An 18,543-nucleotide genomic window follows, 5' to 3' on the forward strand; every position below is an offset into this window, starting at 1 on the left:
AGGGACTTGCATAATCTTTGAAGCCTATACCAAATGGTATTTTCGTCCTTATAGTACATGATCGCACCATCACCCATCCCACAAACCACTTAAATCCTAAGTTACTTGCTCTTTCACTAGAAAGAGATGCTGCGGTTACAGACATGAAGAATAAAAGAGGAATCTGTAGTGCCAAATGAAACACATAAAGCAGTTAATAATTTGTTGCAAAAAGATATTAGATTCAGTTTAATGAAAGTCAGATTAAAAACGCTCACAATGTGTAGGAACATGCAGAGAGATTCGCTTCTTTCTTGTAGTAACAAATAGTGAGCAAAAGACATTGCCATATATGTCTCATTTCTGCTGGTCACTGTTCATTTTAAACATACTGATCATAAGAAGGAAATAACAGTTCTCGGTTGTCTAAACTGCAGCTGTAGTTGTGCTTTGTGACCTGCCTTGGCTGCTGATTCTGGTAGCAGGCATTATGACACCACAACTCAACTCTAATAAGTTAGTATTATAACTGAGCAGCTATGTTATTTAATTTTTAAAGGTGTGTAATAAGGAGATTGGCCTTTACTCAGGAATTGCGTGATCCCATACATTACAATAGATGTCTACATATATATTTCGAACATTAAAGTTAAGTTTCACTGCTCTAAATCAGAAGAGTTGAACAGAATGCTGATATAATGTGTGATTGAATGTTATGGGTCAATATGAAGTATTACATTCTAAGTGAAAAGTGTACAACTATTAATTATTTCAAAGTGAACATTCATGCAGGGCATTAGAAGCAGAGAAATCAGTCATTTGCGGAGCAATAATTTCCGCAGCCAGGGGGTAGATCATTTGTCATTTCAGGTGGCACTTAGGGAACAGTGAACAATTCAAAGTATGTCATTTTCGACCGCAATCATTTCTAATTATTAGCGTTGTTCAGATTTCAAATTGCATGCCCTGTTGGTGCACACATTAGCACAGCCAACTTTTCTGGGGTGTTTCTGTTAAATGAGATGCTAAATATAATCCAGAAATTCGAATATTATTCCAGTGAGGGCCACGTAAGTCACAAATTATTTTAAAACGAATGCATTTGAACAAGACGTGCTTTCTACATGCAGATAAATAAAAAAAAAACATCAAGATAGATGCAATCATTACTTACTCCCAAAACGGTCTTTTCCGTTTTAATTCTATGGTTGGTAATATGTGTAATATTATGCCTGCCTTACATCCAACAGTGCATAACATAACTCTCTCTCTCTCTCTCTCTCTCTCTCTCTATCTCTCATTCTTTCTCTCTCTCTCTCCCTCTCTCCATCCATCCATCCATCCATCCATCCACCCAAGCCAATCCCATCCATCCATCCATCCATCCATCCATCCATCAATTACAATGCGTCATCAACACCACCTTCAAGACCGGCACCTTCCCTGATGACTGGAAACGCGCATCAGTCCGGACTCTGCTCAAGAAGCCCTCAGCAAGAGACCCTACGGACCTCAAGAACTACCGGCTCATCTCGCTCTTCCCCTTCGCGGCAAAAGTTGCTGAGAAGACCATCAATGCAGAACTAACAAGATTAATCGAGGACAACGCCGTCCTTGACCCTTCCCAATCAGGATTCCGCAGCAACCACGCACCGAGACCGCCTTACTGGCCGCCACAGATGACAACCGCACCCTCCTTGACCAAGGTCACACCGCAGCTCTGATACTACTCGACCTGTTGGCAGCATTTGACACCGTCTCCCACCGTACACTTGCAACTAGACTACACGACGCGGGCATACGAGGAACCGCCATCAACTGGATCTGATCATTCCTCAACGCCAGAGGCCAAAGGGTCAGACTGCCACCATTCCTCTCCGAATCGACCGAAATCAACTGCGGAGTCCCAAAGGGGTGATCACTCAGCCAAACCTACTTCAACATCTACATGTCCCCCCTCGCTGCCATCGTTCAACGGCACGGTCTCAGCATAATATCCTATGCCGATGACACCCAGCTCATCCTGTCCCTCACGAACAACCCCACCACTATCAGACTCAACTTCCAGGAAGGAATGCAAGACATTGCAGCCTGGATGAGCAACAGCTGCCTAAACTCAACTCGGAGAAGACTGAAGTCCTCGTAGCCACCCAATCTGCATGGAGCAACACTTGGTGGCCGACCACCCTCGGCAGCCCCCAACCCTCACAGACCATGCCAGAATCCTCAGCATTGTACTTGACTCCTCCCTCTCCATGAACTGGCAGGTCAACGCCGTCGCCTCCAGCTGCTTCAACACCCTCCGCATCCTCCGTAAGACCTTCAAATGGACCCTCCCAAGTTAAGGAAGATGGTCACCCACACACTCACCACCAGCAAGTTGGATTACGGTAACACCCTCTAAACTGGCATAAACAAGTCCCTACTCCGCAGGCTCCAGACTATTCAGAACACCGCCGCCAGACTTGTCCTTGGCATCCCTCGACATGAGTACATCAGCCAGCACCTTCGAAAACTCCACTGGTTCCCCATCGAGAAGAGGCACCTTCAAGATACTCACACATGCCTACAGATGCCTACACAACACAGGACCCCAATACCTCAATGACAAAATCACCCCAAAAGGAACCTCGATCTGCCAACCTCATCCTCGCCGATACCCCAAGCATCCACAGACCCAAAGCAGGGGGGAATCCTTCTCATACATCGCGGCCAAGACCTGGAACGAGCTCCCGCTCAACATCAGACGTGCCCCCTCCCTGAATACCTTCAGGAATGCCCTCAAGACCTGGATCTTTGGCTGAACAGTACTGCTGACCCCCCCCCCCCCCAGTGCCTTGAGACCCTCATGGGTGAGTAGCACGCTTTACAATTCCCTGATTGATTAATTGATTGATAGTCCCAGCTGCTGCGTGTGAGCATACCAGGCAGCTGGCAGGGCGTGCCTGTGGCCTGCGCCGGCTGCTCCTGCAGGCCTGGGGTGCTCCAGGCAGCAGCTGCAGGCTGTGCTGCTACAATGTATTCTTTGCATTGATTCCCACGGCGTCGCTGAGTTACTACACAGCCTGAGGTAAAGTCAAGGCCAGCTGAGGGTAGTATGCCCCAGTCAGTTAACTTGTGTGTTACTGTGGCGCTGTGGAGAATGGACGTGACATCACTTCAGAGAGAGCAGAAGTGATGTAAGAAGCAAGGGTGACCAAGTCCTGCCTGGACTGGTCGACAGTGCCGTGGCTGCTCACTGTGACTGCCTGTCTGTGCAATGCCACTGCAGTGGTGTACTATGCTCGGCTCAGGCCGCTCCCCCATTAAAACTGACTGTGCAGGTCGCACCAGCAGCCCGGCCCAGCCACCCGCACTGTGTTGGGGTCAAATTATATTCTATGGCTACCGACGAATTACACTTTGGGCCCCGCGGCCTGAGCGTCAGAGTTGGAGAGTGACTGATGCTTCCTAGAGTGCAGCCAGTGAATGGTCACTCGCCACCCTTACAGAGTCGCTGCAGCAGTCGCCAGCCACTGTCATTGGAGATAGTTAGTAGAGAAGGACACAGCTGGCCGCAGCCTTGACTGGACCAACCGAGGTGGATAGTTGGCATGGTGGTCACTGGCGGCAGGCTTGATCAGAGCTGCTTGACTCGCCGATGCGCCAGACGACGCTGCTGCAGCTGGCTGGCTCCGAAGATGAATAAGGAGAACTGAACAGTAAGTAGTCTACCCATCACACCCAGCCACTTGACTTCAAGTAGTTTTCACTTAACTTTCAGTGTTTTCTGTATTTATAGCATATTACTTGCAGTCAAATACCCAGACTTCTGGCAGTGCAAGGACCCTTACGGATTAGGATGAGGACTGTAAGGTGTGCCATAGTGGTGAACGGTTGCCACCCTAATAACATTCATACTGGACCTACAACTTCGGGCATGCAGATTTAAAGCCCAATTACAGGAGGTGTTGCTATTGGCAAATTCAAGTGACGGCGACACCAGATGCATAAATCTGCACATTTACAAATAATGCAGCGCTCACTGCATCTGGTTTGATGTTTTAAAATACTGTATAAAGGCAATGGTTAATTTTACTTTATAAATTAACAAAACAGTGACTCGAGAATATGAGTGCATAGCCAGCCCTGGTAAACCCTGATGTAATGGATATATTGAGTACACTATCTGTGGCTTCCACCTTGGACACACAATAAATAACAGATGTACTTGTTTGTATTATTTTAGCACATGGGTAACACAGAATCCCTAATAGCATATTTAATTATTGTTTACTGCCTCTGGCATGCAGCTTCTAAGTGCTCTGTGCATTATTATCAGCCTTCTTCTATTGATCTATGCAGTATGGTAGCTGAAGCATGTGCTGTCTGTCTCCAATTACTGCTCTTTCATTTCTGGGGCTTTTCAGCAGGTTTAAGACTTTCTTAGAGTTTCTCGTTGCTCAAATGGATGTAATTTCTGATATTTATATGTTTTCCTCATATTTATTGCTTGTTTTTTTCACAAGAAAGAGTCACTCATAGTCGTTGAAATGTCACACATGGCACTCTGGAACCTTGGCAGCTATGGGATGGGTCCTGTGTGCACTGTGACACGGGTACCAAGCTATAACTGACTGATGAGCCCTATTAAGGGTGAGGCCGGTCTTGGGTTGCTTGTCTTGTCTGGTTAATGGAGGGAGTAACCTGGCAGTCCAGGCTGGACTGTTCAAATTTGAACCGGTCTAACACTGCTTTGCATATGCTTGGGTCAACCGAGGTGACATGGTGTGTAAAATAACGATGGACTGGGATGCAGCCCTGAGTAACTGCCAGTGGCTGAGATTAATTCAAGCATATCATCCATCACTTTTTGTATCCTTCAGTGCAATGCCCTAAGTGTAACAGGTATGTAAGTGGTTTTAAATGGCAAGTCAAAGTGGCAGTAAATTGCATACACAGGGACTGCAATGGCAGGCCTGAGACAGGTTTGGGCGGCTACTTGTGTGGGTGGCACGACCAATACTGCAGTCCCACTTGTAGCATCTAGATTATAGGCCCTGGGTACAAGGGACTCATTCTTGCACAAAAATAATCCTGATTAGAATTTTCCTCTTTCTATATGTGCTGCTGAATACAGTACATATACAAAGAGACAGTAACAAAAAGAAACAAAGAGTCGGGGAAGCACACAATGCTGGTGCAACACCCGGTTTATAAACATTTGTAATTCTGGGATTGTGTAAAAAATCTTATGGGGATGCTTGGGAACGTCCACACTCCACCTGTGAAATGCGTCCCAGATGCAAGTTAAGGCAAGGCGGTGAAATGGGTTGCATTGAGGTACTTTGGATTTACTAAATCACGCATAACTACACAGGGTGGCTTTGTGTGGCTTAGTAAGTTTCACTAAAGGCCTTGCCTTGCAATGACTTGTGTCACACAAGAACACTGCAAGCCCTTTGTACATCTACCCAAAAGTATCGTTCCAGTGATAACAGAGCCTCTATTTATTTAAGATAAGGCTGCTTCATGGAAGTAGTAGAAACCTTAGCAGGCATCAGTTGCTGTGCGCCATAATGCGTGGAAACACTGACAAATGATCTCAAGAAGAGTCCACCTCAGGAAGAATGTCAAGATATCCAGAAGGGTATCACCCAATAACAGAGAGCAGCATAAAGAAACAGGTCCACAATTTTCAGCAGGCAGAGGAGCGAGGAGAAGAGAAGCAGAGTTCCCAATGCCCATATGTAAGAAATTGGGGGTCTGGTTGGCAGAGCTGCGCACCCTGTGCAAGCAGGAATCACAGTCCATGTCACGGTAAGTCACAAGCACACCATAAAGTAACCTGTGCTCACCCTCTGTTAGCTTGGCACAGAGCAGTCAGGCTTAACTTAAAAGGGAATGTCTAAAGTATTTGGACAACACTCCAAACAATTAAACATAAAAACAACACATAAAAGGATTCCACATCAGTTTAGAAACATAGCGCCTAATTTAATGATCAAAACAAGACCAAACCAACAGAAATCTAATTAATAGAACTGGAGTTATGGATTTTTAAGGAATAAACTGCAAAAAGTGCCAACCAGGGATATCTGGTCACTCTAATCTGGGTCGAATCTAAAATGTCAGACCAACCGCAAAGGAGCACAGGTCGGGTACAGTCCCAAATAAGTCCCACTGAAGTTTTACCTTCTCAAGAATTGTGCCAAGATGGGGGGGCCTGGCAAACTAATAGGGGGTAGTGATGGTGTGGAGCGTATTCCAGGAGACAGATGACACTCTATTCTAGATTGGAAATGAGAATATGCCGTGTAAAGTATGATGGGCCATAAAAGCACCACTTTTGATTCTTATCCATGTCCTGTTTTGACTGCCATCACTTTCTAACTGCTATGCATGTAATACGATATTTGACATGTCTTGACTGTGTACACTGTATGATGAGAATAGTTTCAGTGAAAAGAGTTTAGAAAAATAAAGAATTGTGCCAAGAGTCCAGTTTGTGGAAAAGGAGTTTGCCAGGAGCAAGGAAATCATCTTTGGGTGGGAAGAGCCACTGTGCTTACAAGATAGATGGGCTGGAGCCTTGGTCGTGATACTTACTGTGCAAACAAACGAACTTGCAGCGATTCATGCTGATACTTTGTGCAAGTGGGGAGGTTCCAGGGAAAACTGGCCCATTCACGAAGAACCCAAAATCGTGTCTTTGAGAGCTGCAGATCCACTCAGCACCCAGGGACCTGAGAGGCACCTCTTGGGGGTCAGGAACACATTGAAGATAGGTTAAGGAGCTGTGGGGAACTTGTTATGTATCTGAGGTTCAGCTCATGTGGCCAGCAGACTAGCACTTTAAGTCATTCTAGGGTCCTGGGTTCAAGATGGGTTACAGGTCCAGTTCTTCCTCTCCAGAGAAGAGGACAGCAGGAAGCAGGTAAGCACTGCAAGGCAGCAGCTCTTCCAGAGCAGCAGTCCAGCAGGGTGACAGTTCTTCAGCAGCACAACAGTCCTTTTTCATGCCAGAGTCTGAACAGGTCCAGAAGTGTATGAAGTAGTGGCATCTGAGGTCTAGTACTCATACCCAGTTGTGCCTTTGAATTGAGGGAGACTTCAAAGACGGGGCCTGTCTTTCCGATCTGGCTCCTGAATCACTACAGGGGATATGCAGCCCTTTGTGTGTGGACAGGACACCGCTAATTCAGGTATAAGTGTGAGGCTGTACCCAGATTCTCCTTCCCATCCTACCAGGATGGCCCATGAATTCACACCTACACTCCCATTGTGTTTGGCTATCTAGGGGGAATACGCAAAGCCCAGATGTCACCAAAACTCAGATATGCAATCAGAGACAGACTGCTAAGAGCAGGTAGATGCTCATTTTCTAAAAGTTGCATTTTCAGAATCCACCATAAGTTGTCATTTTAAATTGTGACTCCAGGGCACCAAACCTGTGGGTCCAATCTCTTCCCAATTGGAAATTACACTTATAAAATATAATAAGGTAATCTCAATGTTGTCCCATGAGAGAGCTAGGTCTTGCAGTAGTGAAAAATAAATGTTAGAGTTTTTCACTACCAGGACTTGTAAAACGTAAAAGTACATGCCCTGTCTTTTACTTACACAGCACCTAGCCCTATGGCTTGCCTGGGGCCTACCTTAAGGGTGATCTATATGTAATAAAAGTAGAGTTTAAGGCTTGGTAAAGGGTTTGTTTTAAATGTCAAGTTGACATGGCAGTGTAAACAGCACACACAGGCTCTGCAGGGGCAGGCCTGAGACATGTTTAAAGGGCTACTTAGGTGAGTGGAACAATCAGTGCTGCAAGCCCACTAGTAGCATTTGATTTACAGGCCTTGGTCACATGTAGTACACTTTTCTAGGGACTTATAAGTAAATTAAATATGCCAATTATCGGGAAGCCAATGTTTTCACATCTTAGGGAGAGAACACAAGCAATTTAGCACTATTTAGCAGTGGTAACGTGCACAGAGTCCTAAAGACAACAAAACAAATTCAGCAAAAAGGGGAGGAGTGACACTGCAAAATGGGCCATTTCCAACACCATGGATAAAGTGCAGTGTGAAAATCAGAAGACAGCTGAGTACGTCAGATGCTGTGGCTGATGCCTGTAAATGCCAATGCCAACATGCTGTACAGCAGTTCATCAGCATGCCTCTGGAAGAACCCATTCAACGGGTGGTGGAACTCCCTTTGTTGCTGACAGCAGAAGGAAAAATCAAAGAGAAGGCCTAGCAATCTGATATGCTCTTTCGATGGGTACAGCAGCAGGAACTGCACGTGTGATAGCCCCTTTCCTGAGTTGACATTGAACATGTCAAACGGCAGCCATCTTTTTGCAAGTCATGTTTAGGGAATAAAAGGTCATCCTATTAAAAAAACCTTTCTCCATCAACTACTGCAAACATATCCCTGAACCTCAGCATGTCTGTACATCTCCTCAATATATGTTGTATGGAATATACAACTTAATTTAAAGTTACCCGTGCTATCTCCAGGTTTCATACAAACAACTCCACATGTATCAGACTCTTACAATTGTCCTCTGATTTTTTTCGGATTGCAACCTTGCACTCTACATGCCGTACAGGTCATGTTCCACTCATGTTGCTCTGCTGTCAGAGACCTGTTTTATTTTAATCTCAGTGGACCCTAGCACACTCAAAGGTGATGAGAGAACGTTTTGCCTGAGTCCCAACATATCACTTTCTGTGTACTGTAGTCTGGTTGAGACTTTTTTCCTACATTTACTCTTTCCAGTGTTTTCATTTGTAGGTCATTTGTAGGTCTCATTGATTGTTCAAGGCTTTGTTTGTGTTTGCTTTTCATCTAAATGAAGCCTAGTGTGCATTCAAAAAAGTACATATATAGGCATAAAGGTTGGTGAATCTAAACTTCAATTAGAGTCCTGTTGACTAACCTCTTCAAAAGATGTTATCTTAATGTCCAAGAAAATCCCATCTAAAAAAAAAAGAAAACCAACAGATAACATGTTCGGTCCATTATGTTGCAGTATACATATACATCGTAAAAAAGTCTTGCATCATCATATACAGTTTGTGCTTTACTCCCTCCGTACTTAGCTCTATCTGTTTTTGATTGCCTACTGCAATGCTCACATCCTGAAGCTATTAGGGCCAATTTTTTGATAGGCTGTCCTAAGTGTTTTAGCGGTTGATATTGGTCCCTTATAAACCTAAATAATCTAGTATTAGCCCCAGCTGTAGGCTATCCAGGCGCATTCTTAGAGCTGGCAGCTCCCCTAACATGTAGATAGGATTGTGTGAGAAAGGAGACTTTTATCTTAAGCTTAATGATTGACATTTCTTTTTAAACACACAGAACATTATGGGAGGAATTTTTGCAAATAGTCTAACCAATGGCAATCTTTAGTGTAGCTTTTTAACCCAATTGAATTTTTGCCGAACGTGCCATCTCAGATTATACCCAGCTATAGGCAAACCATCCTCATCGTCCTGGAGATAGACCGGAGCTGCCCGAACTGACAAGACAGATCCTCTCTAATACAGAACATAAGCGACTGAAGACAGGCTTCCGCCCAGTTGGGCCTCCTCAATCGGGTACTGCTTGGTTCCAGTGCCACAAAGATTACAGTCTGGGCAGACTTTTCCCACTTAGGGCACAATTCTGATGCGGTTAGGAAAGCATCCCCACCTGGGGCCCGATTACGATGCGGTTAGGAAGGCCTCCTAACGGCATTTGCTCCTTCCAAATCGGATCGGGAACGTGTCTTCCTGGCCCAGGGCCAGATTACGATGCGGTTAGGAACATAGGCACCCATAGAAGTCAATGGGAGTCCAACCAAATCGTATCTGGAAGCATCTGGACGCATCATACTCGGTCGGTTGGACTCTCCCTATCCGAGTCGGTCGGAACACATTTCCAAACAGGTTCGATCAGGAAGATTTCCTAACCGCATCAGAATCGGGCCCTAAGTGAGTTACACCAGACATAGAAAAAGTGATAGGAGGAATACATGCAAATAGTCTAACCAGTGGCAATCTCTCCTGGTAGTATTCCAGCCTATCTTTTTTTCCCCACTACGCTATCCCAATTTTGAATATTTTTTAAACAATCTCTAGATGTAATGTTACAAGGATGCCTCATGACTTGCAAAGCTAGACAGAGGTAATTTCATCAGTTGGGAGAGTTTATTAAGCAAACAGTCAGTCAGTCAAAAGTAAGTTTATTGGGACTGTAGTCCGCTAAACTATTCTACACTTAAAAACATAAACATATCTAGCATCATTAAAATATCTAAGATTTTCAAATACAAACATCCTATGAATACATTAATGTACAGACAACTAATATCACTAAATAAGTGAATCCCCCTATTTTTCTTTTTAATTGTTTGTAAAAATTTGTCAACTTCAATCATTACCTCTAATTAATGCATTGCACATAAAAAACCTTATGGCCACTTGGCAGGTTCAATATCCTATTTGATTAAAATGGGCTTTAAAAATATGTGCCTTTTCCCAATATAAAACCAACAATCCATTAAAATGTGCATGCTTATACATTTCATATTCATTCCACAATTGATGTAAGCTACCTACTTTGAAAGATGCATTGGGCAAATTTGCACTGGGTAACTTTGTTTAATACAGCATTTGGTAATACACAATCTATATTGCAAAATAGTTTTTCATAGGCTTGGGTCAGGCAATCCTGAATTTTAATGGTACACATTCTCATCATACCATCAGTCAGATATGTGAGTAAATGACATTTTTTTTTGTAAATCCCACAAATCATGTGCTCTACACAGAATCTCTATTTACGTATTCAGATTCGTCTGGGAGATTTTTATGGATAACAGTGGGGGAATGTAGAGAAAGCCAAGTAAACAATTTCCTTAGAGCTCTCTTTCACTCACTGCCCACTGTAATTCACAATTAAAAGCTCGTTTTCCAAAACTATGCAATTTTGCCCTCTCTGTCCTGCAATAACTTATTCCAGAATCTTATTGACAAAGAGATAAAACACTGAGAGTTTGAGTTCTGTCCTTATCACTTGAACCATAAACGATTGGGAAATGCTTTGAGGTCTTTTCAGACACAGGCCTTACAGATTATTCCAGTTATAATATCCACTGATGTAAAACATTACTGTACCATAACGAAATTTAGTTTACACCATGGCCTAACTTCTAAAACCAGGGTCATGTCATAACCCCCATAAACCCCCATAAACCCTATTAATCGTGCTTTAACCAAATTCAGATGAGGTGTTCAGTTTAATTTTGATTCAAAATTCAGTCCAAGGTACCTATAGGATGTAACTTCTTCCACCCTTACCCGTATTGATAAACCTTTGATATAATTTCTTTTAATGACCAAAGATCAAAGTCTAAGTTTTATACATATTAATTACCAATCTTTTCTTATCGCAATATTTGGCAAATGCATCCAGTTTCCTTTGTAATCCTATCTATTACATCCATGATTACCTAATCATCAGTATATAAAAAATAGGGACTGTGTAGTCCTCCTATTTTAGGAGAAAATGGTCACACTTCAGACAAACTGAGGGGCAGCTCCAATAAGTAAAGGGCAAACAAGTTAGGGACCAATAGACAGCCCTGATGGACACCATTTTTAATCAGTACTTTTTTTGACAACAGGCCTTCTTGCCTTCATTTGACCCTTGCTCAATTTCCCCTGTGCAGTTCCTTCAAAAGATGTATTATCCATTCACTAATGTTTATTCACCGCCATTGCTCCCACCATATATCCCGATTTACCAAGTCAAAAGCAACCCTAAAGTTGAAAAGCTAAAATATAGATTACCCATCATCTCTATCGATTTCTTGGCTATTGACCATAATCTAAAACAGTGGAAATAACTTTGGAGAACACTTTTAAACTCACACCTGAGAGGCTGATAAGCCTATAACTCATACGGTCTAGGGTCACCCTTTTTAAATATGGGTTTTATTATTGGCCCCTGCAACTTTCAGGCATAACGCCACTGGTCACCACCATTCTAAATATTTTGCAGAAGAGTGATGCCCACCAGTCATTATTTACCTTAATATTCACTGAGGGCAGGTTATCCAGGCCAACTACCTTGGTAAGCCTTAGTGCAGGGATCACCATAACGATCTTTTTAACTGATATACTCTTCAAGAACTCCCCATCATATTAGAACTCAGCTGTGAGCTGATCTTTATACTACTTACTATTTCTCTGTTGGAGAAATTCTATCCAGTGCGTTGCAGTGACCATACAATTTACTTTTAGCTGGTCCATGCCTGTATCATCCTGCACTTGATTCCAAAATGTCTTAAAGTTTTTCTGCTGAATGACCTTTAGCATTATTTACCAATTATCCATAAAGAATTCCCTTTTTTTCTTCTAAAGACCTATATTCCTGATTGGACCTAGCTTACTCTACCTTATGATGACCCTTATTCTTCTCAGTTTGCTCTTTGGGTTTTGGGACTGAATATTGAACAATCTTAGTTCTTTTCTTTCCAGCTGGGTTTCATGTTGTGTGTATTTTTTGCATTCTTATACTTGACCTTCAAGCAATCAACCACTTTTAATAGAAGTTCCTTTAACCAATTACAGAGATTATTGGGCACCAGTTCTGGTCTGCGAATATCTATACGTTTTTGTAATTGGGCAAGAAGTTCAATTAGCTTCTATCCAAGACACACTACACCTCTTCTAGAATATTCCACATGAAATAGAAAAGAGGATCTTATACCCTTATCTATTTCTGGCCAAAAATCCATACTTAAGGAGAAGTGGTTGCTACCGCTCTCATATAGTACGCTAAAGTCAGATTCTAGACCAAACTGCCATGTAGGAATATACACATACTCAATGAGACACTACTGTTTCCCACATCTACAAGTTCTTTTTGCAGGTTTATCCCTTTTAAACATGCATTCAGGTATATCAACCCCATATTGTTTAGCACCTCCTTAAGTTTTCTAGTCATTACCTGGTGGTGAAATACTGTATTTGGTATACCGTATTTACCATCCCCCAATCCCCCTCCAAATGTAGCTTATTCACACAGTTTGGTGTCAAAATCACTCATTATTAAGAGAATACTTGAAGAAGAACATATACATTCATTTTACGTACTATTGTAACTCTGATTCCTAGAAAGGAGAACATACAAAGAAAGATGTGGCCTACTGAATAGAATAGTTTTTGATTGTTTTTTTTTTTTAATGCGCTTTTATATAGCGCAAACATTAACCGAAGGTGTCAGAGCGCTTTACAAAAGAACCAGTTGCCTTACATAAGGACTTTGGATTACATGAGTCACATAAGGCATATAAACAGGAGGTAAAAAAATTGCAAATGTACAAGTGCACGAAAGGAAGGAAAAATTGCAAATTTACAAATTGTAAAGTCACTCGAAGAGATACAAACAGATAAACTCTAAAATCACATAGGAATGGTAGTAAGTACAAAGGTCTTCTACATATACCAGTGGTTAGAGTTATATATACAAGTGGAGTATAAGGAAGGAAACATTGCAAATGTAATGGTTGTAAAGTCACTCAAGGAACAGATACAAACAGATACACTCTAAAATCAGATAGGAATGGTAGTAAGTACAAAGGTCTACTACATATACTAGTGGTTAGAGATATAAATATATACAAATTACAAATTCACTCAGGATTACATTTTAACAGCGATTAGGCTTGGACAATTATATATTACATATTTACAGAGCAGGAAATTCTTGCCATCGTACAGCCAGGTGTTCAGGTGGTGTTGCACTCAAGGGTGGTGGTCTTGGGTCTGGAGGGATCCACTGAGTTGGAGATGTCCATAGGGGTAGAAGGCCGGATGGTGGTGAGGGAAGCAGCATGCTGGATACAGGTTGTGCTGGGCCACACCAAGTAGGCAGAGTCCGCAAAGGTGAACAAGGGGGCGGCCGATGCTCTCCCCCCTCCGATCCCTTCTGTTTTAGATAATATCCGCGCCAATTGCTTCTGATAGTTGTGTTGTACTATATAAAAAGAACAAATGAGACACAAATATAAAAAATAAGATGCTAACATTGGAAACCACATTAGCCATTGCTCTGAAGTTGGCATTTGAAGTTGTTTTGCTATGAAAAGAATTAAACAAAGCTAAAGAAATAATGATGAATTATTAACTTGATCCCTTTCTGGGATATTGGTGTCTCCAAACATTTTAGATTCAGTCATGTTGAGACCATCTTATAAAATATGAATTCCCTAATTCACAGACATGTTACTTGAGAAGTGTAGTGATATTTCTCAACATACATAATTAAATATAGTCTTGCTCATGATAATTATAAATTTGAAGCAGCACACAATTTGCGCAGGCATTGATCAAAGTGAATTTACCCAGGAACTCAGAGGAGAGTGCAGTGGCTGGCAAAACTAATAAAAACTGGCAGGGCTGGTGGAGGGGGCACTAGAGGGAGAGAGGCGGCAGTGGGAAGCAAGTGGGAGAGTGCAAGGGAGGATAATGCTAAAAACAAATACAACTTACCTGCTGCTGCCATCTATACTGCACTCCTCTGCTGCAGTTTCTGTCCCAGGAGTTCCTGGGAAAGTATCACAACGCCCATCTGATCCCCGCGCGGCTCTCAAAAAGATGCTTCGCTCAGGACATGGAGTCTGTGATGTTTCTCCAGCCTGGCTGTGTAATGCAGCTGGGTTAGAGAAACCTAAGTGCACATGTGTGTTTGGCTGGACTGAGACGATGGGCCAAACACACATGCGCACTTAGAAGTGCACATAGCACTCCTCCTCCCACTCCCATGCTCCAGCCCCATCCCTCCCTCACATGCTGGCTCAGAGCCAGCAGCTAAATAATAAAACAATAGTAGGATATTGTTTTATTTTTTTAACTGCTGTCTCTGAGCCAATGGGGCCACGCTCCTCCGACATTCACAGCTTGGAGAATGATAGAACTTTGTGTACATTAAAAGGTTTTGTTTTTGTAAACTAATTATGACAATAGTCATGTTAATGAGATGGGACACTGGAAACATTTCTATATAATGGGAAAAAGGTATAGGAAACATCCCTGTTTTCTGTCAATAGAAACCAGGTCTGGTGCACAATCTTCACTTAACCCTATTGTTAGAAATTGGGTGTCTAGTTGGCAGAGGTATGCACCCTGTCTAAGTAGGGACCACAATCCTAGTTAGGGTATGTCAGATACACACTCTAAATTAACCTGTGCTCACTTTGTGGTAGCTTGGCACAGAGTAGGCTGGATTAACTTAAGAGGCAAGTTGAAAAGTATTGGTGCTACACTTAGAACAGTAAAACTAAAAAAACACCACACAAAAATAATCCACACCAGTTTAGAACAATAAAGCCTAATTTAATGAACAAAACAAGACCAAAAAGACAAAAAATACAATAAGTAGAACCGCACTTATGATTTTTTAAAGAATATCTTGAGATATAGTGCTTAGAGTCATAAAGCGCCACGCGGAGCTATCTGGTCACACTGGACCGGGTCAAATCTGAAAAGTCAAGCTAACTGTGGTGGAGCGCGAGTCAGATACACATATCACAGAAGCTCCGCTGAAATAGTACCTTCACTGAGAGAAAGCATCAACGTCAAGGAGCAGCTGCGAGTAACAGAGGAGACAATATGTCATCGTTGATTTGAAGGATTGTAGGCAATATGTCAGTTCCAAGTCGCGAAGTTGGGTCCTGCATTGTCATCAAGCTCTGGGTGATGAAGGTAATGCATCGTTGTGAAGCCATGCTGTCGACGCTGTGGAGTCCTTGAAGCTATGCCTGATATTCTTCAGGAAATAGACTGCTTGCCCATTGTGGCCTCGCTCTGTTCCTGACCATTCACTGCCAGTACAGCATGGTCCTTAGCACATCGGTGCATGCTGCATTTTCTTAATTTAGACTCAGGGCCAGTTTGAACACCTTCTACGTGGAGCTCCCACCAAGGGTACCCCAAGTCATTAATCCATCCACTTTATAGCATGTGTTGGTGTGCACTTTCTATGTAACCTTCCATGTTTCCTTCCTTGGTTCCATCAGGAGTCTAACATATAACTTAGTCCTGATGAGACCTCGCGTCACAAAGGGGGTTCGAAAGGTCGCCAACATTCTTTGAAACGAAAGACTTATACAGCCTTTTTGATTTTTGAAAGGGTCCAAGTATAACATATATATATATATTCACTGAAAAAACCATAGGTTTCACACATGTTATAGTTAGCTGGACATTTTACTGATAAAAAACCAATGAAATTCCCCCGTTATAGTTACTGTAGGCAACTATAACTCACGCGACCGTAATCCTCTGCTGATGCTAATACTGTATTTAGACACTTATTTGCCCATGTCTTCTTCCATTAAATTTTAGCTATACATATATTACAAATATTTTTTTTTCATAAAGACACATATGTCATCAGCAGAGGATTACGGTCGCGTGAGTTATAGTTGCCTACAGTAACTATAACGGGGGAATTTCATTGATTTTTTATCAGTAAAATGTCCAGCTAACTATAACATGTGTGAAACCTATGGTTTTTTCAGTGAATTTGCAAGGTTTTTTAAATGCTAATTCCTAACTATAACGTGTGTGAAACCTATGGTTTTTTCAGTGAATATGTAAGTTTTTTTAAATGCTAAGTTACTTTACGCCATTTGTGGCGTGCGCGCCCACTTAACGCAGTTCGTTCCGTGCGCGCACCGTGCGCGCACAGTGAGCACGCGGTGCGCTTCGCGCACCGCGTGCCCACGTTACGCTAGATGGGCCATGAACGCACGATGCGCTTCGCGCACCGTGCGCACATGGAGGACATATGATGAGCATCGTTGTGACAGGTAAAATATATGTTTTGATTAACACTAATAAGCCATGCTCAAAAGGTGCCCTTCGGGCACCTTATGCACACGGGGTGAGGAGAATGTGGATATTATTATTTTTTTTATTATTATTACTTACCGTACGCGTACGGTAAGCGTAATCGGCGAAATTTCCGAAAAAATTAAAATTGCCTTTTTTCACTTGGGGGGTCGTTGGGGACTCCCTCGACATGGCAAGGTGCTTGGGAGCTGTGTAAACAGCCCCCTTACGTGTTTTTGCACTTGGTTGATCAAACCCCCTGTCAGAGTGCGAGAGAGAAAATGGCGGCCGCCGCTTCCTGGTTTCGACCGATTCGAATGTTTACTAAGATCTAAGGGCCAATCAGAATCGCGCTCGCGCACGCCACCGTACGCGTACGGTAAGTGCACCGTAAGCGCACCGTAAGCTGGCTCAGATATATATATTGATTTAAAGGCTATTTTCTCAGAATCTACTGAACAGATTTACACCAAACCTACAAAAGGCACTTCCTTGACCTGAGGACTACCTCTCTGCCAAATTTCAAGTAATTCTGTTCAGCCATTCGGGCTGTAGCTGTGTCTAAAGGTCCTATGGAAAAATGCATGGGAAAAACGCGTTTTGGGACCCCCCTTTTATCTCAGCCCCCGCTTGACGAATCCCCCCGAGACTTTCAGGGTAGGAGCGGAGCGTAGCGCCCCACCTATTTTGAAAAATTCGCGAGGATTCGTCAACCGGCGCCAAAGGTATTCAAAATAGAATGTTGCGGATTTCCTATGGAAACGTGGTCCTAACTATAACTACCTACTGGCGACCGCCAGTAGGTAATATATATATATATATATATATATATATATATATATATATATATATATATATATATATATATATATATATATATTCACTGAAAAAAACATAGGTTTCAGACATGTTATAGTGAGGAATTAGCATTTAAAAAACCTTAGAAATTCACTGAAAAAAACATAGGTTTCAGGGCTGTTATAGTTAGCTGGACATTTCACTCACACAAAACCATTGAAATTCCTCTGTTATAGTTAGTTCTGCTAACTATAACTCGCGCGCCCGCAATCCACTGCTGATGATGTCACATAGTACATAATTCATGACATGGTCAGTGACATCACTGATGACATCACTGATGACATCTCAAATGACATCACTGATGACATCACTGATGACATCATCCAGTGAATGTGGTTTGGTTCGATATTTAAATATGTGTTATATATATAGCAATCTGCATTGAAGAATGAGTGGATATATAAATATGTGGATGGAGGATTTAGTAGCAGTGTGATTGACTGTTTACTTGACTAATTTATAGTGTCTCACTAAATATATTGGATAGTGACTAAACTGGGTGAATATCTGTATCACTTTGTCAGTTGTTGTGTAAACTGCTGCACCAGTTGGTTACTAGCTACGTGAAAGTCTATATTAGTTATTGATTAGTTAACTGAGTATTTGTATGGGAGAGTGAATGTGTGTGTGGGTCGGTGGGGTTGTGTGTGACTGCCCAAAGATGTGTGAATAGTTGATTCAGTAGGTATATGAGGTTAAGACTGCATGTTATAACAGTTGTTTGGGTGAGTGAATATCTTTATGGGTGTGGTGATAAGCAAATATATCTCTCAATGGTGCATGTCCAACTAACTAGAAAAATAAAAGGCAGTGTATGTGACAGTTGTTGTATATAAAT

This window comes from Triturus cristatus, chromosome 5_1 (genome assembly GCF_964204655.1).
Source record: "Triturus cristatus chromosome 5_1, aTriCri1.1, whole genome shotgun sequence".
Classification (NCBI taxonomy): domain Eukaryota; kingdom Metazoa; phylum Chordata; class Amphibia; order Caudata; family Salamandridae; genus Triturus; species Triturus cristatus.